The sequence below is a fragment of the Ambystoma mexicanum genome, chromosome 1q, assembly GCF_040938575.1.
Source record: "Ambystoma mexicanum isolate Mex_15411 chromosome 1q, UKY_AmexF1_1, whole genome shotgun sequence".
In the NCBI taxonomy this organism is placed as follows: domain Eukaryota; kingdom Metazoa; phylum Chordata; class Amphibia; order Caudata; family Ambystomatidae; genus Ambystoma; species Ambystoma mexicanum.
The window spans coordinates 190,289,894-190,317,794 of record NC_090922.1 but is presented as its reverse complement, the minus strand read 5'-3'; the positions used below and the strand labels follow the sequence as shown (position 1 = coordinate 190,317,794).

General features: G+C 45.6%; 1 protein-coding gene across 1 annotated transcript in view; it reads right to left on the bottom strand.

Annotated features, from left to right (window-relative positions):
• The window catches only part of KCNJ14 (potassium inwardly rectifying channel subfamily J member 14), a 397,058-nt gene that overhangs the window by 263,042 nt on the left and 106,115 nt on the right, over positions 1 to 27,901 (bottom strand). The gene's annotated exons all lie outside the window — the stretch shown is intronic.

Sequence of the window (27,901 nt, the reverse complement as noted above, 5' to 3'; positions counted from 1 at the left end):
ATGTTACTGGGCAATGTGAGAGCTGGCCGCCACACCACGATGGGCCTCAGTAAATCATTTTCTGGAGCTGTGTGGTGTGGCCATATCATTACTGGGCATGTGAACAGTGGAGTTATCAGATGCTTGCCAGATGGACATCAGCATTATCTGTTACAGGTCAGGAGGGAGATTGGAATTACATTGAAGACTGGTATTTCTTGTTGGGGCCATGTGGTGATTGTTTATGTTGTACAGTCCCCTTGAACAAATATGAAAATGCAAAAGAATGCTTGTTCCCGTTTATTTATTTTTAAAGAATCAAAACGGGCATAGAAAAATAGCACATAAGCCTCAATATCATGAACATTGTGGCATTAAATATGGTGGTGGCAAAATTCTTTGGTTTTATAGGCTACTTGTCCTCTGACATTTATTTGTTGAGGAGTACCTGTACACTCCTTTTTCTCCCAGTCCCCAATCCTACCTATCCCTTTGTGGTCCCTAATAATATTGTTCCCACTGGTAATTAAACGGCAATATGTTTTTACCACGGTATAGTGACCTGTCACTAAAAAATAAAGATGCAATAGGAAATATGGAAACATACAGGCAGCAATGTCTCAAAAACAAATTCCCACAAATAAGGAGCCCAGTTGTGGTTCTCATGAACCTGTATTCCCCAAGGAACTGAGTGGCGAGAATGAAAGGAGAGTTGCTTCTGGAGGGTAGACCTTAAAGTGGTGTATTAAAGACTAGATAATGGCGATATGTCTGTAGCTAAGATTAACACTAGCCTACACCGGGAGAGGCAAATGCATTTGGTTTAATGTATATAAAATAAGTGGGTTAGCCCAATACACTCAATGATCAAGCGGCATGAACATCTGCACTTCTTACAACATCTTCTTATTTTGGCTTGTTCATAGTCAATGGAGGGAGCAGTCTGGATATTTTCATGCTCTATTTGTACCATCCATGCCATTTGGGGAAATTATGTCTCTGGCGTCTCCAGGAAGAATTGGGCTTTCCTAAAATCCCTTAGTGTGGCCCAAGGTCCAGGGAGAACCAGGGCCTACTCTATCCGAAGGCAGACATCTTGTTTGTCGTCTGTTTTCCTCTTCTTTAACTCCATCTCATGTCTTTCTTGGCTTTCTTCAGATACCTGTTCCTGTGATTCCTCTCTTTTAGCAGGATCTAATCTGTTCCCAGATTACAGGTCTCATCTTGAGGAGTACCTTTGGAGTTTTGAGGGAAAATGATTCCAACTTTTGCAGCATATTGATTATGTGCCATGTTTTGCCGATTTCAGCACTTGCTATCTGTGCATCGTGCTTTGACTAAAATGGGGGTTAAGTTATGTTATGTTAGTGGTACTTGCATAGCGCACCGTCACCAACGGAATTGGTCCCCAGGCGCTCTGGCGGATCTGTAGACAGGAAGGGTGAGTAGGGTTAGTTGGGAAGAGGGGAGAAGGAGAGTGGGAGAAGTGGTGTGCTGTTGGCAGCTTCAGCTCGGTATACACCGAGTGCTGGACTTTGGTGCTAGACTCGGATCGGGCGAAGGCCTCGAGTGCTGTTGGTGCCGTGTGGTAAAGTGTGTGCGGATGGCTGGTAGAGAGATGGTTGTGTGGCTATGTGTGGGTTTAAGTATGCAGAAGATTGAGGGTTTGGATAGTGAGATCTTTATCCTGATTTAGGTACTTATGGTTCCGTTAGAGTTGTATACCTGTTGGTTGGGATGTCGCTGGTTCCTAGTAGGTCGACTCGCTTTGGTGGTGTTGCGCTGATCCGACTGTATCCTATTGAGTGTAGTCTGGATTGGTGGGTGCGTCTGAACCTGATCTTCAGGTGTTGGGCCGGGTGGGTGATATCTATTCTCAGGTGATCTAGTGTGACCTTTGTCGGTTGAGGCTTTAAATGGTTCAGGGTCGGGGTCGTGTTGATGTGTTTTCCTAGTGGATCCATCCTGGTGAGCTTGTGTATTCAGACGTTCGTATCCTTCTGTCCTGACTGATTCTTTGGTTTCCGTGGGGTGAAAATCCTCGGGACTGTTGTTTAGTTGTAGTTTGTGTGGTGGGGCATTGTTTCCTGCTTTGTATTGGTGGACCGTGTGTAGTGATGAAACATTCTGTTTCTCACCCATTAGTTGATGAGTCGTTCCCATGTCCTCTTTGCCTTGTTCAGGATGTGGTCCCAACTGTCCCTTTTATTCAACTTTTGGGCTATATAAATCCCCTCTTGTAGTCCGCCCATCTTGGATAGCTCAAGGTTTGACTTGAACTGCGCACTGTGGTTATAAATCTGCTGGTCTCATTCTCCCCTGCTTGGTTCGAGTTATCTGCGCCTTTGTTTTTAATTAGCGCAATTGTATTGCTTGATTATGCATGTTTTTGCCTACTCGCCAGGAGTACTTGTTGTACTCGGATTCTTCCTTCACTACCTCTAACTTCCCCTCTTCGCCTTCCTAGTAACTCTGCCTGCAGAACCCTCTCGCCCTCAGGGCGACTTGAAGTGGCCTGTCACCATATGGTGCCAGCTTCAACACAAGTAATAGATTACCAGTTGCTCTCTGGTCATGCTCATTTGTGCCTTCAGCAAATGGATTCAACAATTCCGGATCTTTTAGGTAATTACAACTCATAAAGCATTACGCGTGCCATACTGAGGGTGACTCTATTAACAAACTCTAATTAAAACCATAAGTGAAACCTCTGCACAAATGACCAGTCGGGAGAAACATGTGCTTCCAATTGGCTACGTTTCTACAGTGACAACACAGACTTTCTCCGGAAAGCTAATGAAAGCTATATACGCACACACCTCTCACTCTCTGAGACACACTACACTAAAACGACTGAAAATCAAAAAGCTAGAACTAGGAGTACAGTTTGACACAACGCAGAGTACGGAATCACAACATACCGTTTCACTCAACCTTCCCACTTCAGTATTTTGCTCTTCAAAAACATGACCATAACTCTTCACAGGAAGAATGGAGATGAGCCACAATCGACCATGGGAAAAGAGCAGATAAACGGTACTAGGGTAAAATACCAAACACAAGACAACCCCAAATAAACTAAAGAACAACCTGCACATATTTTTGCAAAGTATCTGGGCAAGGGGATATGTGTTGTGCTGTATCCGGTGTGGCGAACCAGAAGAAAGAGTCAGGCGACTGAATGACATGGGCAAAATGAGTTTTATTAAAATAAAAGGAAACACTCCTAAAAGTTCCCTACCTATCAAAAATAAAACTAAGGGTTCTCAAAAAATGTAAATCTTCCGGCCGAATACCAATCACTAACTGGCCCTACCATTTTAGAAAACAAACAAAAAAGGGGAACAAGACACGGCCTCTTGGTTAGATTTCCGCCTGGCCAAACATTTGGATATTATCGATAGTTCCTAAAGTTTTACAACAGTTTATCCCTTTCTTGCAGTGTTCAAAAGTAAAGATCCCCAGTATGTTCCCTCGTACCACAAATCTTCAACAGTTCACGTCTTTTGGCCAGACGTCAATATGGAAAAAGGGAGAAAAAGAAAAGAACTTCTAAATGTTCCTCTTAACAAACGTCTTTGGATGGCAAGTCTGTGGCTCTTGGACTCCTTGCAGTCCTACGGCTCTCTGGCAGACGTGCTTACTTTTACTCCACGTTCTTTACATAGGGTACTTGTCCACTGAGGTTTTTTCAGGATCCTGTAACCTCTCCAGCTTCCCCATCTTGGACGCAAAGTGTTTATATTTAGCTTGACTAGACTCACATAGGGCACACGCCAGTTCAGGTTTCTCAGAATTCCATAACCTTGTCGGCTTTCCCGTCTCAGATATAGAGAATTTCTGTCTCTATCAATCAGACTCCCAAGGGCGCTTGCTCATTCAGGTTTCTCCGGCTCCCGTAACCTCGTAGGTTCTCCCAACCCTAATACAAATTGTTTGTATTTCTTTGGATCAGTTTCACAAAGGCGCTTGCCCGTTGGTGTTTCTCAGGCTCCTGTAACCTTGTATTCTTTTTTAACTTCGACTAAAAATATTCATACTCCTCTCAATCTGATTAAGAGGGACTGCTTGCCCTCTTGGATGTCTCGAGTACCAGAACCCTCTTAGGCTTCCCCAGCCTTGATTCACAATATTGGTACCTCTAAGCGGATGTCTCTCTGTGGTAGCTTTCACTTCCATGGTACTACTTCCCTCTGCAGCCTATGTCCTTCAGACATGGAGTTTGGGGATTCAGGCTCTCCCCAGCAATCTCGTCTTGGCTTCAGTTGCTGGACACCAAGCCAACCACTGCTTTCTTGTGGTCACGCCATGATAGGCAGAATCCTGTGCAGTTCCCTTAGGGAGCACTACAGAGGATTAAACTACAGGTATGACCAATAAATCCCTTTTGGTATCAGTCTGCACCACAAAGATTTAGTTGGTAGCTGTGGCTAAGCAGTCAGACTTATCTCAAGAGGGAGATGAGCAGTATTCAGGGTTTACACAATAGGACTACAGCACTTATGGCACAAGGAAACGCTTTGTATTAAAAAGAATATATATATTTATTTTACACACTTTTGTTCAACACATTAATTACAGTTAATAAAGCAAGTTGAAATTAGTCAAGAAAAGTATACACAACTCCCTAGTTAAATTGTAGACAAGTTTGAGCAAGAGTGAAAACTGAGCAAAACGGCACAGTGAAAACCAAACACAAATGGCACTCTAGCAATTTCTCACAAGGGAGGGAAAGTACAAGTTACACAGAAATATCTTCTTACGCACCCTAGCAACACTTCCCTTAAGTTTGTGAACAACTTTAGGCAAGGCAGTACTTTAGCATAGAGAATACTTAAATGAAAACCGAGCAAAATGGCACTTCACAAGTTTAAAAAGTGGGAAGAAAAAGGTGGTTATAAGAAGTAGGTGCACCAACACAGTTCTAGTTGAGAAGCAATCTAGAGAAGGCAGTTCTAACAAATTTAGCCAGTGTCAATAGGCCTGTGCCAGAGTCAGTGGTATAGGGCAAAGGGCCCAGGAGCAAGATGTTCTTGTAGCTGCAGTCAAGTCTTTGGTTAACGATTTCGAAAAGGTGGATGCAGAAGGTGAAAGACAATGTTTAGAAGATAGGGGCGGCCAACCCAACAGGTAGGTAAAGGATTTAAAACAGCTTTAGCACTACTACGCGAAAAGGGGAGTTTGGCGCAACAATGTACCTTAATATGAAGAGGTGGCTCCTGCTGTGACAGTTATTCCTGGTAGTTCCTGCAGTTCGGGGGATCCAGCAGAGGAAGAGAGGCTCTCATCGTGGAGGAAGGTTCGAGTTACTGCAATACCCAGGGATGAAACCAGCTGCGGTGCTGCCCAACGAATAAAAGGTACGCTCCTTTAAATCACAGTCCGGGTGGACGGGTGCCTGGCTATGTGGTCTCCGAGTACAGGGTACTGGCGTTTCGACCAAGGCAGGTCCAGGAAGGCGATTGAAAAACTGGTTGGCCCCACCAGCTCAAGGGAAGAAGGCTCTTGCAGATGAAGATCTTCTCTCGTCGTGTGGAGAAAAGTGGTGAGACGCGGCAGCAGGGCTTCACCGGTGGTTCAGTCGTTGCAGATGTCTTTGGCATCCCTCCTCTTCGGCTTCTTAGTTCCAGTGGCGACGTCTTGCTCTTCCAGTCCTCAGAACCCTGCTTTTATGCAAAAAGATCCCATTCATACAGCCTAGCTGTCACTCACACAGTGGAGTGTTCATCTTGGTGGGAGACCCTCCAGCCTACCAGGACAGAGTGCGACATGGGTTGCTGAGGCAACCCTGTCCAGGGGTCCTACTCCCCCTCCCACACAATGTACTCACCCCAGACTCAGTGGCATCGAAAGGAGGGCTTCTTGGCGGAGGCCTGCCAAAAGGACAAACAAAGGATCCCCGACCTGGGTTAGGAGTTTAGAGAAAGACACGAGAGAGAATTTATATAAAAGTTCTGGCAAATAAAACCTACCGGAGTAAAGTTAATATAAAAATAAACCGGCGGTATGTTAGAGGCTGTCAGAAAATGTGGTAGCCTCGAACAATGGGAAAATCCCATAGGGAAATATTTGCGGTCGAATATTTACGGTAGTAACCACTGCCACCAGCCAGAAACCTTTCAGAGAGTGACTGTACGGTACCCTCTCGAAAATGAACACCAGGGAAAAACTTTTAACCCTTCCCAGTACCTCCATAGTAAAATGGATTGTACTGGTTTAGTTCATAAAAATTGACGAGTAAAGTCAATCGGGACTTTACATGCCCTTTGAGAAGGTAGTCAGTCTCAGGGTATAGAGTCTATTTTTGGGGGTCACTATGACACCCCTGTGTCACTGCACTGAGGGTGCTGTGTAACACATGTGTATAAAGATTGTTCCTATGAGGGTGAGAAAACCCTCATAGGCATTAAACACAAAAATAGCCTAGAACACACATAGCAAAAATGTCTAAAAGTGGGAAAAAAGAGTCACACTCTTAGCAGGAGAAAAAAACAAACCCTCCAAATCCAGCAAAGCTGCTGGGGGACTCTATAGGTAAGGGAAATTAGCCATAAAATGAGAATTCTACCTAACACTCGTCCCCCCCCCCAGACTAAGGGACAGGAGGATCTAATCCACTCCTGAATGAGTCTCTTACCTCTAGTCGGTTATAAACATCCTAGAGAGACCATCAGCATTTTGGTGGTGACATCCTGACCTGTGCTCAATGGTAAAATCAAAGGTTCTCCTTTGTAAGCTATATGACCTACAAACCCTTTGAGAAACATCTTTCTTTTTAAAGCTATAGGGGATCTGGTTGACCAGTCCCTCAGAAGTTGGTACAACTCCTGAACCTGTGATAGGCTTTTTCAAGGGGCCCTTATAAAGGATTCCTTAGATCTAGCGGGGCCTCCAGGGTTCCTCATCACCTCTCTGTTGGGAGCAGGTTGGGTCTTAGGCATCTTGGTTGGAGGGGCTGGGGATAAGCAAGGTACATGCTTCTCCTTCCTCTTACATCTCACCTAGCTACTTTAGGAGTTTCCCTCCTAATACTAGGATTTGGGTAGGCGTCACCTGTAGAAGGTCTAGCAGTCTGAAGGTTTTTGGCCTTAGACTTTTCTTTTCTGGTTTTCCACCAGCACTGAGAATTACCAGTTCTCTTAGGCCTAGAGAGGGGCCCAGTTGGTCTATCCACCTCTTCCTCAGAATCAGGGGGCGTCAGAGGCCCTCATTTCGAGGTTGGAGCTAGTCATGGCGCTATTAGCGCCATGACTAGCACCAATACCGTTACAGCCACCGACTTGGTGGTATGGGGACTTACCGGTCTATTCTGACCATTGCGGGACCGGTAAGTCCCCATTTGAAAAGCCATTCCCCATTCCCATTTGAGCCCACATAGGGCTCAATGGGAAGGGGGAAGGCATTAATAACGGTACGGCAAATTGCGGTACCATTATTGACCCCGGTATCCCTTTGCGGGTTCCGTCAATAACGCCTGGTAAAACCAGGCGTTAAGGGAGGGACCCGCAAAGGGACCTCGGAATAGGGCGCAAAGGGATTACCGGCACCAGTGTCATTACCGGTGCCCGGTATCCCTTTGCGCCCATGTCATAATGACCCCCAGAGACTTTAAAACTGGGGGAACAATAATGGAACTTGGTTGGGGCTCCCATTTCCCTAACATACTAGCCTTAAATTTGCCTTGGTTAGAGGTCAACCTACTAACACCAGGGCTTATAGTGGGGTTCTCTGTAGAGGTTCCCACAGGCTTAGAGGGGTCCCTTAAGGAGGCCTCTCTAGCCAATCTGGTTTGGTTCTGCTTCTCCATACTGGGAGGCCTGGGGGTACTGGATACTACTCCTAGAGGTTTTAGATCACTCCCCAACAGGACTCTCCCAGGCACCTCAGTCTGAACACTGACAGGAATTCTCACTGTCCTATTATTAGACTGAATGAGGGCTAGTAGAATAGGAACCAACTGGACAGGACCTCCAGAAAATGTAATGGGGCCTTTGGGTGCCTTAGCAACATCCTCAGGCGTGTAAAAGCTTTCGTCCACTACTGTTCTGGTGGCCCCAGTATCTCTCCTGGCAAGGGTATCATGGCCATTGACAAGAACACCGTCCATGTAATATGCTTTAGAGTTTCCTGGAAGGGAGTCATACACACCCCTATTCTGTTTGCTAACCAGACCCATGGACTCTAAGGATACAGTTGCTTGAAGACTCAAGGGCTCTTCAGCAAAAAATTCAAAGTGAGCACTAGCCATTTGTCCTTCTTCCTCTGGGGAGAAGGCTAGGGAGGCAGTTCTGATCTGTGCGAGTTTACCCTTGCACCTGGGATCTCCTTTGATATGGTCAGTTCTGCTAACCTCCCTCTAGTTGAGCACCAGAGGACTCACTAGCCCTGTTTGGTTTCCCTTGGGGCTTACCCTGGTTATTTTGTTGTTTGTGGCCCTCTTTGGGATGGGAGATATTAGAAGTCTCTTGGTTCTCTTTTGGTGGCTGTTTTCCTTCATCCTTTTTGTGGGTGACCCCAGAGTCCTTGTGAGTAGCCCTGTTGGCAACCCACAAGTCAGCACCCTTGCCTAATTTTCTAGGATCCATTTCCTTAGAATCAGCCAAGTGCCGTCTGAGCTCAGGAGAGCAGGCATCATAGATAGACTCCAACATTACAAGCTTTCTCATTCCTTCATAAGTGTTAACTAGCCCTTAATCCACCCCTATAAGTTCTCCAAACACTCATTCCCCCACATAGCCCAAGGGGTACTATCATGCATTTGAGGGTCCTAAACCTCTTAAGGTACTGGGAAGGAGTCTTCCCAAATCTAGCTATCAGAGCTAGCTTCACACATTCATAATTCATCCTATCCACCTCCCACAACTCCATTAACACATCAGATGCAACAGGGGGGAGCCTAGAGAATAACCAGGGTATCAACTGATTCCCTGTGATATCCTGGAGCCCATGATTGTATTCAAACATAGCTAACCAATCTAATACATCCAGCTTAGGTTCATACATACCGACAATCTCTTTAGGCATCCAGGGTCTTTTTAGACTGGAAGATCTAGAGGATTCGGGGAGAGACGCATTTTCCAAAGACAATTTCTGCATCCCTAGCTCATGATTGAGCTCCATTTCCTTGAGCCTTAGTTCTTGATGTCTCTGTTCAGTTTGGGCACTAATTATTTTGAATTCTAGTTCAAGTCTCATTCTTTCTAGAGTGATAAATTCAGGACTTAATGTGGGACCTGACAAAGGTTCAGTAGCCACAGGTTGAGGCCTTTGAGCAGGCAGGGGGCTAGAGGGGGTGACATTGTTATCGTCCTATTCCTCATCTGCTTCAACAATAACATCATCAATATCATTTTCCTCAATGTTTGCTACATTTGCTGGAGTAGTGGGCACTACAGCACCACTATCCAGACTTTGTTTCTCTAACAGTCTATCAATCATTTCTGATTTCTTGCCTTTGACAGGAAGACCTTTCTGTCTACACAGATCCCTTAAATAATCAGCAGTATTAGTAAGGAGGGTCTCCTGGCTGTAACTTTCCATATTTTTAACTTTGTTTAAAATAAACTTTTTGTGATTGTTAGCCTTGTGGTTAATTGCACCAAGGTACTAGCAGCACACTAAAAAGTAAATCCAATACTTGTATCCTCACTGCTGTACACCAGTGTTAGGCAGAATCCTGTGCAGTTCTCTTAGGGAGCACTAAAGAAGATTAAGACTACAGATATGAGCAATAAATCCCCTTTGGTATCAGTCTGCACCACAAAGATGTATTTGGTAGCTGTGGCTAAGCAGTCAGACTTATCTCAAGAGGGAGATGAGCAGTATTCAGGGTTTACACAATAGGACTACAGCACTTATGGCACAAGGAAACACTGACCAATGTTTTGTATTAAAAAGAATATATATATTTATTTTACACACTTCTAGTTCAACACATTAATCACAGTTAATAAAGCAAGTTGAAATCAGTCAAGAAAAGTATACACAACTCCCTAGTTAAATTGTAGACAAGTTTGAGCAAGAGTGAAAACTGAGCAAAACGGCACAGTGAAAACCAAACACAATTGGCACTCTAGCAATTTCTCACAAGGGAGGGAAAGCACAAGTTATTCAGAAATATCTCCTTACACACACTAGCAACACTTCCCTTAAGTTTGTGAACAAGTTTAGGCAAGGCAGTACATTAGCATAGAGAATACTTAAATGAAAACCAAGCAAAATGGCACTTCACAAGTTTAAAAAGTGGGAAGAAATAGTTGGTTATAAGAAGTAGGTGCACCAACACAGTTCTAGTTGAGAAGCAATCTAGAGAAGGCAGTTCTAACAAATTTAGCCAGAGTCAATAGGCCTGTGCCAGAGTCAGTGGTACAGGGCAAAGGGCCCAGGAGCAAAATGTTCTTGTAGCTGCATTCAAGTCTTTGGTTAACGATTTCGAAAGGTGGATGCAGAAGGTGAAAGACAATGTTTAGAAGATAGGGGCGGCCAACCCAACAGGGAGGTAAAGGATTTAAAACACCTTTAGCACTACCACTTGAAAAGGGCGGCCTGACGGTACAATGTACCTTAATATGAAGAAGTGGCTCCTGCGGTGGAGGTTGTTCCTGGTAGTTCCGGCAGTTCAGGGGATCCAGCAGAGGAAGAGAGGCTCTCGTTGTGGAGGAAGGTTCGAGTTACTGCACTTCCCAGGGATGAAACCAGCCGTGGTGCTACCCGACGAATAAAAGGTACGCTCCTTTAAATCGTGGTCCGGGTGGACGGGTGCCTGGCTATCTGGTCTCCGAGTATAGGGTACTGGCGATTCGACCAAGGCAGGTCCAGGAAGGCGATTGGCAAACTGGTTGGCCCCACCAGCTCAAGGAAAGAAGGCTCTTGCAGATGAAGATCTTCTCTCGTCATGTGGAGAAAAATGGTGAGACGCGGCAGCAGGGCTTCACCGGTGGTTCAGTCGTTGCAGATGTCTTTGGCTTCTCTCCTCTTCGGCTTCTTAGTTCCAGTGGCGACGTCTTGCTCTTCCAGTCCTCAGGACCCTGCTTTTATGCAAAAAGATCCCCAATCATACAGCCTAGCTGTCACTCACACAGTAGAGTGGTCATCTTGGCAGGAGACCCTCTAGCTTATCAGGACAGAGTGCGACATGGGTTGCTGAGGGAACCCTGTCCAGCGGTCCTACTCCCCCTCCCACACAATAGACCCACCCCAGACTCAGTGGCGCCAAAAGGAGGGCTTCTTGGCAGAAGCCCGCCAAAAGGACGAACAAAGGATCCCCGACCTGGGTTCGGAGTTTAGAGAAGACACGAGAAAGAATTTATATAAAAGTTCTGGCGAATAAAACCTACTGGAGTAAAGTTAATATAAAAATAAACCGGCTGTATAATAGAGGTTGTCAGAAAATGTGGTAGCCTCGAACAATGGGAAAATACCATAGGGAAATATTTGTGGTCGAATATTTACGGTAGTAACCACTGCCACCAGCCAGAAACTTTTGAGAGAGGGACTGTACGGTACCCTCTCGAAAATGAACACCAGGCAAAAACTATTAACCCTTCCCAGTGCCTCCATAGTAAGATGGGTTGTACTGGTTTAGTCCATAAAAATTGACTAGTAAAGTCAATCGGGACTTTACATGCCCTTTGAGAAGGTAGTCAGTCCCAGGGTATGGAGTCTATGTTTGGGGGTCACTATGACACCCCTGTGTTACTGCACTGAGGGTGCTGTGTAACACATGTGTATAAAGATGGTTCCTATGAGGGTGACAAAGACCCCATTGGCATTAAACACAAAAATAGCCTAGAACACACATAGCAAAAATGTCTAAGAGTGGGAAAAAGAGTCACACTCTTAGCAGGAGAAAAAAACAAACCCTTCAAATCCAGCAAAGCTGCTGGGGGACTCTATAGGTAAGGGAAATTAGCCATAAAATGAGAATTCTCCCTAACATGCCACGAGAGGAAGCAGGTGTTTCCCCTTTCCGCCTCTCCCTCCAAACCTGGCTTCTCGGTCGGATGGGATGCCAGCCTTCCAGCATCCAGCTAGTGTTAGGCTCGCTTTCCATGCTACACCAGTCTAGCCTGGCTCCCCCTCTCCAGGACGTCTCCTCGATTCATGTCCTCCCAGCGTAAGAGATCGCCCCTCATTCACAGTTCCTCCTGTGCTTAAGTACGTCATCAGAATAAAATGGGGTGTGTCCTTTGGCCTTGACTGTGGCACTCAGATGGAACTCAGCATTACTTGAAGTCAAAGAGCCTGAGGAAATGTCTCTATCTGGTAAAACCAAAGTGATATCACAAATACAAGGGTTTTCCTAATGTTCTTCAACTGCAGAGTTCAGGTGAGATCCAGCATTACCTGGAGGTAAAGAGAAGAAATGTCACTGATTGGTGGAGTCACAACAGAAGCAACAACAGTCTTTCCAATCCTCACGTAGGCAGACAATGTATTCTGGTCTGGGAGTTCATTATTAGAATCAGAGTCCTTGTCCCCAAGAGGGGAGTCACTCCCAGTGAGCTCCACCTTGCCCCGACACCTAGAGAGAGTCTTGCTGAGCCGGCTCACCTCCCTAGGATCAAAGGGGGGGTTCCTCCTGGGGAGAACGGATGAACACCTGGGATTTGTCACACCACCCATACATCCAAACAACTTAAGACACCACATAGGCAGGCTCTGGGTCAAACTGAATCAGAATGTCTATCCTCATCCCAACACCGTATTCAAACCATTGTCAAGCAATACTCGCTCACCAAAAATCTTGAGTAGCTTCTCAGTCGATATTGGTAGCACCACATTGCAACAATCCCTCATGTTGGGAAGACATAGGGGGTCATTCTGAGTAGGGCGCTAAAGGTTAACGGTCACCGTTAACGAGACCGGTGTCGTTAAACCCTTACCGCCCTATTCCGAGTTCACTTTGCGGGTTGGTACTTAATGCCTGCTTTTTGCAGGCATTAAAAAACCAACCCGCAAAGGGACCTAGGAGCTAATTACGGCACCATAATTTACGGTGCCTTAATTAGCGCCTTCCCCATTCCCATTGAGCCCTATGGGGCAAAAATGGGAATGGGGAAGGGCCCTTGGTGAATGGGGAATTACCGACCCGCCAACCTTGGAATGGGGCGGTAATTCCGCCATTCACCATGGCAGAGTCGGAAAGATAACGGCGTCAACCAATGCGCTAATAGCGCCTTGGTTAACGCCAGGGTCGGAATGAGGCCCATATTCTTTTGACTTGCCCATACTATGCAACACACACCAGTTTTTCTCCTGACCAGAACCCAACCTGACCTGCTTCCATTGTCTTAATGACCCTGACCCCACTTCCCCCAGGACAAATAACGCGAAGCCTCACATCCCTCTTCATGACCACTACCTGTAGCAGAACAGCACCTAGATATCTGAAGGGTTTATCGAGAAAAGGATCACCAAATACAAATACCATAGGCACCGATGTTTTAAATATTGTGCACCATGGCCAATAACAACCATGCATTTTGGCCTTTAGTAGTGCACATATTAATTTTTCAATTTATGTAAAAACGTGTTCGTTCTCCAGGGTCTTCGGACGATTGTAGTACAATACATCTGTGAGGAGTTACCATTTGGTAAAGGTGTAGTAGCCCTGACTTTTTTTGTTTATTTTTTTGTATTAATTTATTTGTGCCATGATTTATACACACCTTTCACAATGCATACATACTTATAAATAAATAATCACATACCATTTTACATCTCTATTCTAGTATAATAAACGACATTAGCTCCATGCGAAAGGATAGTGTACACCTGTGTGTGCTGCTGGATCAGTATCCTGATCTGCAGCGGCTGCTCTCCAGTGGCACAAAGCAGGTTTAGAGGTCACAGGGCCCCTTTGACAGCTGCAGTGACAGCCAAGTCACGTCAGCGCAGAGGCTGCATTTAAGACTTATACCCATGTTCCCAAACCACATCACTATGAGAGTTACTATTCTGGTGGTAGTTGTAAACTGGAAATGTAAGCCATACCTGAGTTTAGGGTATGGTGGCTAGCATCTCTCATACTTATTAGAGCCATATCAATTTGATCTGCTACACATGTCTGCACTGTGAGCCCAGCTTAGCTGTGGACGAGGTGTGTGTACTCTGGTCAGAAAGCCTGGCTCTGCCAAATGACATGGCAGGAGACTGGCTGGTTATGCCTCTCCTTTGATCCTTTGTGAGGACGGTTAAACCCTCTTGCCAGCGAACAAGCCTCACTGCAGGAGCTGGCATGGGTAACAGGAATAAAAGGGCGCTCCCATCCAAAAAGGACTAGTCTCACACCAGAGTGCTGCATACAAAAAGGGCCTTTAATGCTTTTGACAAGGGAAGGGGAAGATTTAGTGTAGACAGATGGAGCTCGGCCCAGGGGAAAAAAGATTACACCATCTTGTTTCTCTCAATCTTTAGATTTCCTTCCTCTTCCCTCCACTTCCTTTAGCATAAAGCACTTTGGATGTGATGTCAGAAGGCAAACCGCATGTCTCAAGCTCACGGATTGGACCCCTTAAAGTAGGCTTGATTTAGTCTGTTCACCTGCAGAGATTTGCCTTTAAAAGAAAGGGTTTCTCCTTCTCTGATTCTCCGCTTCATCTGTGTACTTCAACTCTTCAAGAGGAATTTGTTGGATCCTGCTGTGAGAGCAGTCCTTCCTGAGTCCTCCAGTTGTGAGGTGAAGGCAGGTGATCCAAGGTAGGAGCAATCTCTTCTCCCGAATCATCCCCAGAGCACATTGGGGGTGTTCTGCTGCTGGACAAGACCTTCCTCCGCCAGCTGGTACCTAGGACCTCACTGAAGGTGACAGAGCCCTTCAGGTTTTTTGCAAGCCTCCCTCATGTCTGGAAAAATTTGAACAAGGACCTATTTTGTCCCTGGGCCCCTGGATTGAGACTCACAGCAACTGAAGAAGGCAAACAACTGGTCTTCTGTATTTTGACTGCGTTAAAATGCATTCAAACCAATGGAACTTGCGGTCTTCCTTAGCACTTCTTCAAACTCTTCGGATCGCTGTTGCTGCATCTGAAAACGTTGTTGCCTCAGAAGGCTTCAAACTGCTGTGTGCCTCACTTTGAACTCAACTAAATGCCTGTTCCCCATCCGTAACACTGAGTCTCGCTGCATCTGAACCATTTGAACCACTCGCACAGCAAAGACTAATTCGCCATGAAAAGTGTGAATGTATTATTGGCTAACTCTTCCCCCCCTGGTCCATCTTTGGGCGCCATAAAGCAGTTATCGTACCATTAATCCCTTTTCTTACACAGAAGAACAGATCCTTTCACAAACACTCTGGTTATAAATGGCCTTTCACCACTGTTTCATTGCCGAGTGTTGCATCCTTCTATCTCTTGCATATTCTGTGTTCTTTCCACAGTGGTGGGTTGTTGTAGCATAATATCTTTAGTTATTTTTTAATATGGTGTGTTTAATTAAAGTATATATATTTTTATAGGCCCCTGATCCTTGATTGGACATTCCTTTATTTTGAACTGTTGTGCCATTGCTGTTTCGGTTGCTATTGTTATCACATTCACACCCCTCTTAGGAGTATAGACTGCCCTCGGCCCACGTTACCACCAAAGGCGAAGGAGGTATATCTCTTCACTGTGCCTGTTTCACCTTTATGATTGGGATTCCTCTTGTTTTGAGGAAGTGTAAGGACTGAGTAGATAGTTTAGCGACTACTCATCCTTGTACTCCAGCAGGGCAGAGGTCATTTTGTCACAATCTCTATCTGACATCTTGATTGGCTTAGTGACAGAAGGGATTTCCTGGTGAAGCTATACTTCATGGTGCATCTCTGAAGGCTGTAAAGGAATGCAAACTGTGACCCTATAGCCAGCAGGTGGTGGGATGGTCTGCAGCTTGTGGTGTTCTTTTCTAGTGACTCAGTGAGTAAATGTGTATTTTATTGTACATTATTTTGGGATTCCAGGGAAGAGGTCTCCATTTGTGTCACAGCAATGTTACCACATGTCCACAAAGATGAAGGATTACAACCGTAAATGTTGCATGAATCGCAAGTTGCTTCATGTGTGTCGAGTGTGAAGATCTCATGGCGTCTTGGTATTTCTTTGCATTCCTGGGGTAGGAAGTGGGGCATTGATAATGTCAATGCAAAATGACACATTTCAGATTTGAAAGTGCTTGTCAGGGCTGGATTCATCTCAGGACTCTGAAGAAAAGATGGATTCAGAAAGGAGAAACACTCCCACGCACAGATAAAGATTTGCCACAAATTTGCAAGAGCGACCAAACATAGCGAGGGAGGCCGAACCAAACAAGGGAGGTCTGGATGGGGAGTGGGGGTTCAACCCCTGAGAAACTTTTTTGAATATTAGGTTAAAATTATGCATTATACAGCACACTTTCTAGGAAAGTTGGGTAAAAAGCCAGACAGTTTGAAATTAGTTTTGTAGTTCATTCATGAAAAATGAACTACAAAAAAAAAAAAAAAAGAAAAAAAGCACAGGACTTTTCCCAACACATTTTCATGATGTCTTGCCTCCAAAAATAGGCCAGTATGAAAAACATGTTCTCACTGGCTGTGCCCATACATTTACATGCTGACTGCACCTCTGTATGCCAGTATTCCCATATATGACATATTCCTGTTGGGCAAAATGGAAAAAATTATCCCATAAGAAAACATGTCTAAACTGGCTCTGCCAATATATACATCAGTACCCACACAAAGGAACATACTCCTGTTGGCTTTTCCATTAAAACCTCCATGCTACAATAAGTAAAAATGTTCAGACTCAAGCTCCAATTCAGGCCAGACACATAATGACACTTATCATGTTGCTTCATCATACATGCCAAGTTAAAAAATGTCATGCCACAGTAAGAAATGGCTAGATTGATTGCAAAATGCCAGTCTAGCCACGTAATAACACTTATCATGCTTGCTTTATCGTGCTTTTAAAGCAAGCATGATGAGTGTTATGACATGGCTAGAATGCATTGTGATACAATTATTCTAGCCATTTCGTGCTGTGGCATGACATTTTTTACTGGGCATCTATTATACGGTGTCATGATGGAACATGACCCCTTGACAAAACAGGAAGTGGCAACACATAGCATTGTTCCTAAGTACACTACGAAAAATATTGTTACAATATCACTGTAATGTGATATACATTTCATACAAGAATTGATCACCATATGTATCATTAATATCAGTGTGTATAGGCCCATATTACCAAATTATTATGAATGCAAGCAGATGTCCAAGGACAAATGATAATGATGTGTTATTATATAGAGCTTACGCTTAAACGCCTTATATAGAACAAATATACATGCAATATCACCATACCTGTGTTGGTACTGATTAATCAACCTCAGAAGGAAGAAAGGCTGAGTTGGCCGTTCCGGGATTCGAACCTGCAACCTGCCAATCACACTCATCGCAGCAGCGAGCGCTCAACCCACTGAACTATATTACCAGCTATAGCTATGTTACCGGGTATAGTAAAATGAGCAATTTCATGTCTGAATGTTCTCAAAGTCAGAAAGAAAATTACACTCTGTAGTGGATACCATTAAACTGGTAACAGATTTAACAGCAGGCCAGTTCATGATTGTAGCAGAGACAACCGCAGAAAAACAAATGCTACAACTGCAACTTGCGAAAAGCAAAATACATACTGCCCCATAACGAGTTTGGCAGTAACCCTTAAATGCGGTGGTAATGCTATTACCGCCGCATTTAAGGGTCGGCCAAATAACGGGCTTGGCGGATTTACCCCCAGCTCTGAGCTGGGGGCAAATCTGCCACAATTATGCCGATTTTCGGTGTTATAACTGCTGGCGGTAACACCGCCGGCGATAATAGCGCAGAACATTCCCCATTGGGTCCAATGGGGAATGGGAAATTTCCAAATGGGCCCAATGGGGAATGGGGATTTACCGTTCCACCAACCCCGTGATCTGGCGCTGATAATGCCAGGGGGTTTGGCGATAGGCTAATAGCCCTGATTAACGCCCAAGTCTGAAATGGATGTTTATTCCACTCTAAATACTTTTTGGAAGTTTTTGTCTGTATTGTGAATTTGAGGTGTTTAAGAACAGACTAAATCAGTGACTCACCCCCTGAAGTGTGCCCGAAATAAATCTTTAATGAGTCTAGCAGTTATTGCATAGAATTCCAGAAAGACACATTCGTTTTATTTCTATTCTTTCTTATTTAGGGTCACTGCTCAAAGTGGTACACTTGTGAAACCCCGTTTTTTAAGAGGCCTGACCAAAAACGCCAGCCACTCCAGAAACATAGAGCCACATGGTACTGGCAACAGCCCAGGAGCTTCAATTAAAAAAAAAAGAAAAAGACAAAAATATTTTTTTTTAAACTTTTGTTTTTATGGATAGCAAGGGAGACCACAGGGGTCTGGCGACCCCCACATGACATCCCTGCTAGAAACGGCCCTGATTTCCCCCAGAAGCCAGCGCTTGTGAAAGGCCAGTGCGGCTACAGTAGGGTGGATTACTTGGGAGCCACAGGACGCTAGGGCGGGGATAGACACACCTGGCAGTGGCTAGTAGGAGCTGGCAAGAGTCCACGCCAGGCTGGGTCCCGATGGAGTCTGCCTCAGCCCCGCTCACTGCCTGTGCAGGGCCAGCTGCCTTTCGGGCAATCTCTCCTGATCTCGAACGAGACTGACTGTGAGTGATGGGGCTTGTGGCAGTGGCACGCGCGCTCTGTGCAGCCAGGATGCATTATGGGCGATGATGCAGGCATTGATTTGGATTCGGAGAATCCCAGAGTCCATCTGGGGTGACTTTCTCTCTCTCCCCCATGATTGTAACTCCGAACTCATCATTCTCAGTGACTGTGGGGTCACCCGAGCCTACGCCCTGGAGATTGCACATCAACGTCTAATGTCCTACCCCGGGGCTGGGGGACCATATCATGTACAGGCTGCTCACTCTCTGCCTGCCTTCCCTCGCTCTGCCAGTTATCGCTTCCATTCGGGCTGGCCCCTTTCTAGTTTGGGCTATTAGGCGGCACTTGTGCCACCTACAAGCTGAAACCTCTGCATTAGCGTAAAGCTAGAGAGACATGGCATGTGAGGGGGGATGCAAACCTTGTAGGTGTTGTTTGGTTATTTGACCAACCATTGACAGCCCGTGGCCATGCTAATCCCTATGGTCATTCCCACCCACATGCCGCTCTAGGACCAAAACACCTCCTCGTGAGAACACTTTGAGCTTGCTTTAATCAAGCCTTACCATCATGCTTTGCATTTGACGTGCCTGCCAGTGTTTTGTTAAAGCAGTCTTGTGAGTGTTAATGACTTGATTGGAGCTGCAAACACTGGTGTAATAAAAATGCCTAAACCACTGCTGTCTTCAGCCACTTGACTTATAAGCACAAATGCGTGTCCTCCACTGAACTCCTGTTAAAGACAGGCATTGGCAAAGCCAACAGTTTTGGCTTGTATATAAGTATTAGGCCTTAGATGCCCAGAAACTTGTGGCATTTAGCTCCAGCTACCATCAAGCAGGTTCAAGTGGATCTAGGTCACCTGGCCTAAGCCCCGCCCACCTGGCACCTTCCAGGTTGCTGCTCTTGTTCCCCACTTAGCAAGCCCTGCCCACCTGGTGCCTTCCTGGTTGCCGCTCTTTTCCCCACTTACCAAGCCCCGCCCACCTGGTGCCTTCCTGGTTGCTGCTCTTTTTCTCTACTTAAGGAGCCCCCCAGCCTCTTTTACTTTGCAGATGGAGAGCAGGTGCAAGTGGATCTAGGTCACCTGCCCTAAGCACCACCCACCTTCTTAGCCTTGCTTCTTTCTTCCTGCTCTTAACTCTTAGATCAAGGGTGTCTCTCGCCCGGGCATGCGAAGCAAAGGGCTGATGAAGAAAAGGGCAATTCCTGTTCAGACCAGAAGGACCCAGTGCCCGACCCCCCTGTTCAGACAGCAGGTAAGCCTTCACCAACATGTGCTTACCCCCTCTGTCCCCACAGGCCATCCCCACCTCCTCTGGTCCCCCTGTGAGTTTTCCTTGTGCCCCCCACCCTTCTCGCACACAGGTGTTGCCTGTTTTGCTTGTTTCTTCTAACCTGCTCCCCCTCTCTCCCTGCCCCCGCTCCGTCCTACTTCTGCAGGAGTCTGTCCTGAAACATTCTGGTTTCACCATCCCCGTCTTGTGGCCAATGATGGATTAGACTTTTATGGACTTCATTGATTCATGGTGTGTCACCCTTTCTCAACTCTCATGCTGGACTTCCTTTGCATCTTGTACTCATGGTGGCCATGAATCATGCTGTTCCCATCTTCATCTTGTATCCTGGCTTGCAACATTATGAGTTACTACTGACTTCTGCAATTTTATTCGCTCTCCCCTCTTGTTTCTCCACTCTTTCTGACTGCTTACTCTCTTTCCTCCTCTCCCTTGCTCCCTTTTCCTATCTCCTCCCCTCACTTTCTTCTATGCACTTACTCTTTCAGAATTATCCCTGGACCTAGTATGATAGCAACCTCATCTGTCTCCTCCCTCCTCCCCTTACTTGTCCCCCCAGCCCCCTGCACTGTCTGAAATGTCGTCAGGCCTAGTACGATAGTCGCTTGTTTTGTTTCTCCCCTCCCTTTCTGCACCCCTCTCCCTCACCTTTTGTTTTTCTCCGGCTCTACCAGAAATGTCGCCAGGCATAGTACGGTAGTCGCCTGTCTGTTTCTATTTCCTTCCCACTCTCCCCCTCCCTTCCTTATCTATGTCTTAGCTCTTGCACTATCTGAAATGTCGTCAGGCCGAGTATGATAGTTAATTTCACATCCTTACTGTTCATGGCCTGTAAGAATGTCATTGTATTTTCCCCTGTTCCTTCCCTTGCCTTGAAGCGCTTTGAAACACATTGTGTATAGGCACTATACAAATAAACTATCATATCAATGGGCAGTTATTACCACTGCGGCAAGTACCTTTCACATGCCTACACAAAAGTTTAAACTGTTGGCATTGCCAATGATTGTTTGTCTTGTACCCTGCCTAATTTCCAGGGCTGTGCTAACCCGAAGGCTTCCATTTCTGAGAGCTCTAGATGCCCACATAGAAATGCTCTGCAGCAGGTCTCTGCCGCTTTAGACATAGACGAACAATGGCATCATGCGATAGGCAAATAAAAAAGAACCACTTTTCCTACCACCAAATCACTTACAATAAAATCCAGGCCCATTAAATTGAGAGAACATCTAAATAGTAAAAAGAGCACAGCGGGGGACCACTGAGAATAAGCCACCCATACAATAAACAATCTCTCTTTATGATAAAGAAAAGCATGACTGCGGAGAGCAAGGACTGCTGGTCAAATATAGTCTAAAAAGTGGCAGATCATAAGGGAGGGCCAGTCAACATCACACAGGTAAATGTCAACCTGTCACATTATGTTTGGGAGGTGTTAGTCCAGTTCTCGTGTTTTTTTTTCCCTTGGAACCCTGGGAATTGTAGTGGTGTCTTGCTCCATAATAAATCCAGGAATACAAGTGCTCAAATGCAAAGAAAACATACAATGGCAAAGCCAATAGCTTCAGCTTTTGCAGTTGCTTATTGCATGTTACCTTTATAAATATAAAACAAGTAAACGCTTTTGCCATACAGAGCCAGTAATTACTTTGAAAGATTAAAAAATGCTTGCATGTTAGTGCTTGACTGCACTTAATATTAGTAAGAAAAAAGACTTCAGTTCACACTGGTGTACAAATTGTTTTTACTGTGTCAATTAGCTTTGCCAATGCTTGAATGTAATGCCTGGTTAAAATGTAGTCTGTTACAACTATACTTTCAAGCGTTGGGGACACAGAACAAAAATACTTAGGTGCCGATTCATGGAATTATTTGCGCGGGAAATAGGGAACTTGCGCGGCAAACTGCATGCAAAATGCGGTTCGTCGATTCATGGAATCAAATGCACAGGACTATTCCAGGACTTGCGTGGAGTTTGCGCAGGATCGACACGTCTCTGCGAACCGTTAGGCGCTTTACACGAGACACCACGCAGTCCATGGGTGTGGCATGTGCAGAGGGCTGGGAAGGGGCGGAACTCAGAAAATGTGTATTCACGTCCGGGGGGGCACGCAAAGGTAGCTGTTATGGCTCTTTATGCTTTGCGTGGGGGTGTGTCGGGGGTGTTCCGGGCCGCGACTTGTGAATACAGGTACACATTTTTTATTCTGCACGCAGGCTTGCACGGTGTCGTTCTCGGCACCCAGCAATTGCGGGAGAAATGCACACTTTTCCATGAATCAGACCCTTAGACTTGACCTAGCATGTTAAGCAAAAAACTAAAAGAGTAGGATATTTGTTTGTTTTCCCTCGTCATGTATGGAAGCCTACAAGTACTAGAGTGCAAATAAAGTTCACCCTACAAAAAACTCCTTTGAGTTTTGCAATTGCTATGAAATGATCAACTATCAGTGCCTCTGAATGCAAGCCAGAGTGAGAGCAGGGTGAATGTGTGTAAGTGTGCATGCATGCATGCACGTATGCACGCACGCACGTGCTTTCTCGTGCAAAAGACGGGTTTTGGTGCAAGGGTCCAAAACGTCTGACAGGGTATGAGAGAGGAAGGGCCATGGTGTGGCGCGGGAAGGGGTATGTGCAAGGCTGTAGGAGAAAAAGGAATCAACCGGGTGAATGGAGGGAATGGGAGAAAGTCCAAGGGTGTATGTATTGGAACAAGGGTGTTGCACAGAGAGCATGGGCAGCGCCAGGCTAGGGTTTGGGAGGGCTAAATCACTGTGCTGTGATGCTCAGATAGCAAGAAATTGTCACATTTCTCACCTTGAAGAGCGGTTTATTTACTTACTTTTAAACTTTAAAAGTATATAAATACACCGCTCTATGAGGTGAGAAAAGAGTCAGTAACGTCATTGTGGCAGCAGAAAACTTACAAAGGCAAAGGACAAAAGCTGGCCAAGATGATATCAATAGACCCCCAATGTTGAAGCTAATGGCTTAACTGCTGGGCTCACCTTTTAGATGGCTCACGCCTCCAACATTTAGCATCCACTAAATAGCCTGTGAGTTGTAGAGGCATACATAGGGTAGGGCCTGAGCGGGTCCGGGGGGAAACAGGTAAGAAAACAAGCACTGGCAATGCCAACAGTGTGGGTTTTTGTGTTGGCATGGGAAAGGCACTTGTCAGGCATCACTGTAGTGAAATTAACTGGCCATTGGTGGAAGCAAGTGCAAACTGGTGTGAATACCTGGGCATCTAATAGCAGTGTCTGGCAAATGCCTAATAATTGTACACAAGCCAAAACTGTTGGCTTTGCCAATGCTTGTTTTTAACGGTGAAGGACACGCACAGTGCTTTGAAATTGAGTGAAATTGAGTGGCTGAAGGCAGACCTGGATGAGACATTTTTATTACACCAGTATTACATTTAAAGCACCATTGGTGCTAGAGGGGTGTGTGTGTGTGTGTGTCTGTGGAGCATGACCATGGTCTACTGGCGTTTGTTGGGCAAAGTAAAGGAGACTTGAATCGTATTATGTGAAGGAGGGGTTGGAGCGGGGGAGGGTGGTACAACAATGGGGCTGGCTGGGAATCGTATACTTGTATTAAGAGCAAAGCCAACATGATGCATGGATAGGGCATGTTTTCTTACTGTGGCATGATATTTTTACTGGAGTTAGGGGCAAATACAACATGATGAGTGTTCTTGTATAGGGAGGAATTTGTGTAATGATAATGATACATTTATACAGCAAATCGCTGTACAGAGAACATACTTACATGCAATCATAACGAAACCGAAGTTGGTACTCATTTATCAACCTCAGCAGGATGAAAGGCTGAGTTGGCCGTGCCAGATTTGAACCGGTGACCTGTAGATCAAATTCAGATCACAACAGGAAGCTCTCAACCCGCTGAGCTACTTCACCGGCTAACCAGCAAGGACATGTTTTCCTGCTGTGGCATGGATTTATTTTTACTGGCATTAAGGCCAGGCCAACAGGAGTATGTTCTCATGTGGCATATATTGGCAGAGGTAGCATGAACAAGTTTTGTTATAGAATCTCTATTGCAAATATGGGCAAAGCAAGCATGTGTATGTTCTTATGTGGGAATACTGCCATATATAGGCGCACTGGACATGTGTGGGCAAAATCAATATGACATGTTTTTTTACACTCTCGGAGTACTGGCGTGTAGCGGCAAAGGCATTGTAAAAATGCCTTGCAAAATACTCCTGTGCATTGTTCATGACTTGGCATCTAAAGGACTTTTTTCATGTCTTACCCTCCAAAACCAATTGAAAACGGTATAGGTTGTTACCTAATTTATCACAAAAAGTGTAATGTAAAATTAACAATTTTAACCCATTATTTCTAAAATATTCTCAGGGGGAAACCCCCCCCCCAAACGCCTTTGATTGTTTTGTGCTCGGTCACTCCTGTGCATTTGGCTGGGGGGGCAGAGAATGACCCCATCTACATTAGCTGCAGGCCCTACCTGTTACACAATCCTGGCTGCGCCTCTTGTGATTTGGGGTGAAGGATGCACCTATCGGGTCAAAGAAAGGTGTAATGTCTACTGAGCCTTCTGGGTTCGGTGAGGTCTGTGGGGAGAGGGGGGGGGTCAATAGAGCAATAGGTTTAATGGCATCTCTCACTACCAACTTTCAAAACTGCCACCCCCCCCCCACCCCACCCCAGCCCCAAAATCTTGAGGCTGGCCCCGCCCCTGGCAGAGAGTATATGTTTGGGGGGTTTTGGGAGAGTTAAAATAAGTTCAGTATGAGTGTCACCCTGCTTACAAGTTTGAGTGACAGGCAAGGAGGGTGCAGGAGACATGGGGTGTGTGGGGCAGAAAGAGTGAGATTGAGGCAGAAAGCAGGGGAATGTGGTAGAAAAATGGGAATCTGGGGCCCATTGCACGTGCAATTGATGGGGGTCAACGACATGGGCTATATAGCCACGAGGGTAATGAGAGGTGGGGGAGTGCTTCAGAAGTTGCCGGCATGGCGAGGGCGAGAACTGCAGTAGAGCCCCTGTGAACAAAGGCAGTGGGAACACGCTGATATTTACAACACTGAACCTCACGGAGAGGTGAGGTAAGTAGAATATGTGGGCTCACTGGTGCAAAGTGACTCTGCGCTGCCAACAAACTCCCTGGGGCCAGATTACAGAAACTTTGCACCGGTGCGAGTGCAAAGTTTGCACGGTATTAGCACTAGGGCAAAGTTTGCCCTATTTTTAAAAACACTGGGACACATTAAAAAACCATTGCACCTCAACAAGTGCAGTTTGGCATATTAAAAGCACCAGGGCTAAAATTGCCCTGGTGCTAAAAAGGTACATTTTTGATGCATTTGTGCATCGGGGCAAAGATTGCCCTAGTGCTAACACCATTCCGTATTAGCACCAGGGCAAACTTTGTCCTGGTGCAAACATGTAGTGAAAATGCATCTTTTGTGCACTAGGGCAATTTTCGGCCTGGTGCTTTTAATAGGCCAAATTGCACTTGTCGAGGTGCAATGGTTTTTTAATGTGTCCCAGTGTTTTTAAAAATAGGGCAAACTTTGCCCTAGTGCGAATACTGTGCAAACTTTGCACTCGCACCGGTGCAAAGTTTCTGTAATCTGGCCCCTGGTGTGTCTTTTTGCTGTGCAAAGTCACTTTGCACTGCAAAATACACTTTGCACTGCTCCACCCTGATTCATGGGGCAGCGCAAAGTGTATTTTTGCAGTGCAAAGTGACTTTGCATGGAAAAACGACATTTTGCACTGCTTCACCCTGATTCATGGAGCAGCGCAAAGTGTATTTTTGCAGTGCAAAGTGACTTTGCCCGGCAAAATGACACTTTGCACTGTTCCGTCAAAAAACACTTTGCACTGTTCCATCAATCAAGGCGTTTGTTGGCAGTGAAGTCACTTTTCACCAGTGAAAAGTCACTTTGCACCGTGCAAGAAATTCCATGAATCATGCATAGTATATCGGTGGATTCCTGCCACAGCACTGCAGTTGCCACGACAATAATGTATTCTCTGTTCCAGCACCTTCCCTTCTCATAGTAGTCATAGTTTTGGCCTTATGGCTTTGTGCCCCCCAAATGCGCCAAAACCAAAAAGAGGAGTCACCCACTATCTGCCGAATGAAATGGGATAGGTTGGCATGTAGGAAACACTTGTGTATAGGCGCGTTATAAATGTCATATCATATCATATGCGTGCCACTCAACATGCATTATCAGTCTGGAGGGCACAGAAGCTGCCCTAGATCAGTGAAGGCATGTCCTGCTAAAAATCCGGATTTTAGCAACATGAAGAAAGTCCTTGCAGCCTTTTGTTTCTTCTCTGTGGGGCACTTTTAGGCACGTTCATTTAAAGATATCCTAAGGGGGCATTTCAGGTAGCTCAGTGCCAGCTGAGAAAGAGAACTTGTTTTTTATTTGAACCGAAGCATTCTGTTCAGAATCTGTGGCCACAACTCTCCGTAGCTGTGCTGTTGTCTATTGGATGTGCCAGGAAGGGGTGTACGGGTGGGGCGAGTGGGGCGCGGTAAGGAGTCGGGGGTTTGAAGGTTCGTCCCCTCTGTTTTCCGAGAGATGTCACGGAAAAGTACGCGCAGAAACGTCTCGCGACTTGTGTGTCTGTATTGGATCCTCGCCTCCTCGGATTCCTCGCTCCATTTCCATCTGTCAATGTGCTCCCATGTTTGAGGAACAGTTGGGCGGGATTAAAGGGCGCAGGTCTAGTCTTGCGCGTTGAGGGTCAAATGAAGCAGAGTTTGGTTACAGAACCTGGCCCTTCCCGGAGTGCTGACAGACGGAGGTGTAAGTCCCCAACACTCTGTGGCAGCGAGTTTAAGGCACAGCACGGGCCGCAGGAGCCAAGTTGGCAAGGGCAGGATAGTCTATTTTTAAGTCTAGCTGAAGTTCTCCAGAGCTATTGTCTTTAGGGTGGCAAGCTTTAGGAAATGGTGTTGTGGGACACATTAGACGCGGATGCGCAGTCTGTGGTGCACACAGTTCCCTGCGCAATCATTCCCACTCCTCCTTTCCCCCATAGCCCCATAGCCACATATCAGTGGCACATGGCATTTTAGCTCACATACAGCACAGGAAACAAGCATGTCGCACTAGTAAGCAGCCTACAGGGCCCTGGTTGATTAGATCTCTCTTTTAGGCCGGGCCTAAGATTTCCGAGGTCCTCTGCCGTATAGGTCATGCATATCTATTGAATCATCTGAAAGGACATTACAAAGAGCGTCATCGGATTCTGTTACTCGAGCGCCTCATGAGAAGTGCCATCACTAGAAGTTACTGCAACGAGTAAGCCAAAAGGCTAATAACTTTGTGGTGGGCAATTTATGAATGCACCCCATTACTATTATACACGGAGCAACACTATCGCCTAGTAAAAACACGAGGGAGTTTTTTATAGCATAAGTTTCAAACTGGATCCTTTCTAGGGACTCCCAGTTCAGAAGCAAAGGCACAGTGACATTCAATGAGTTGCCCAGCATCACACACTTTGCTAAGTGGTGAACCCATGATTTGAGCCCAGTCTGCAGTTTAGAAACTCGAGCACAGGATTTCAAAGCTGATCCAGCTCTAATGTGTACAAATATTTCTTAACATTTGAGTTTCAATGCAGAGTCTTAGAGAGATGCCTCGAAAAGTACCTGAAACGGGAGTATTAACTTTTCAACAGTGCATTTGCCACAGTTCAATGTGCTGGTCTGCTGAAAGACCTGGAACGGCTTATGCATTTTCAGCATCTATATCCCCCACGGTCCCTAGTGCTGGTGTCCTGGAAGTTCTGCAATAAGAACGTGCAGTTTTGGATTTTACCAGCACTGTGATTTTAGATACCATGTGGGCAAAAATGCTATCTCCCACAATGCACTACGAATACAATGGAATGCCTGCTGCCATAGTATGATTTGTCAACTTTGCTGA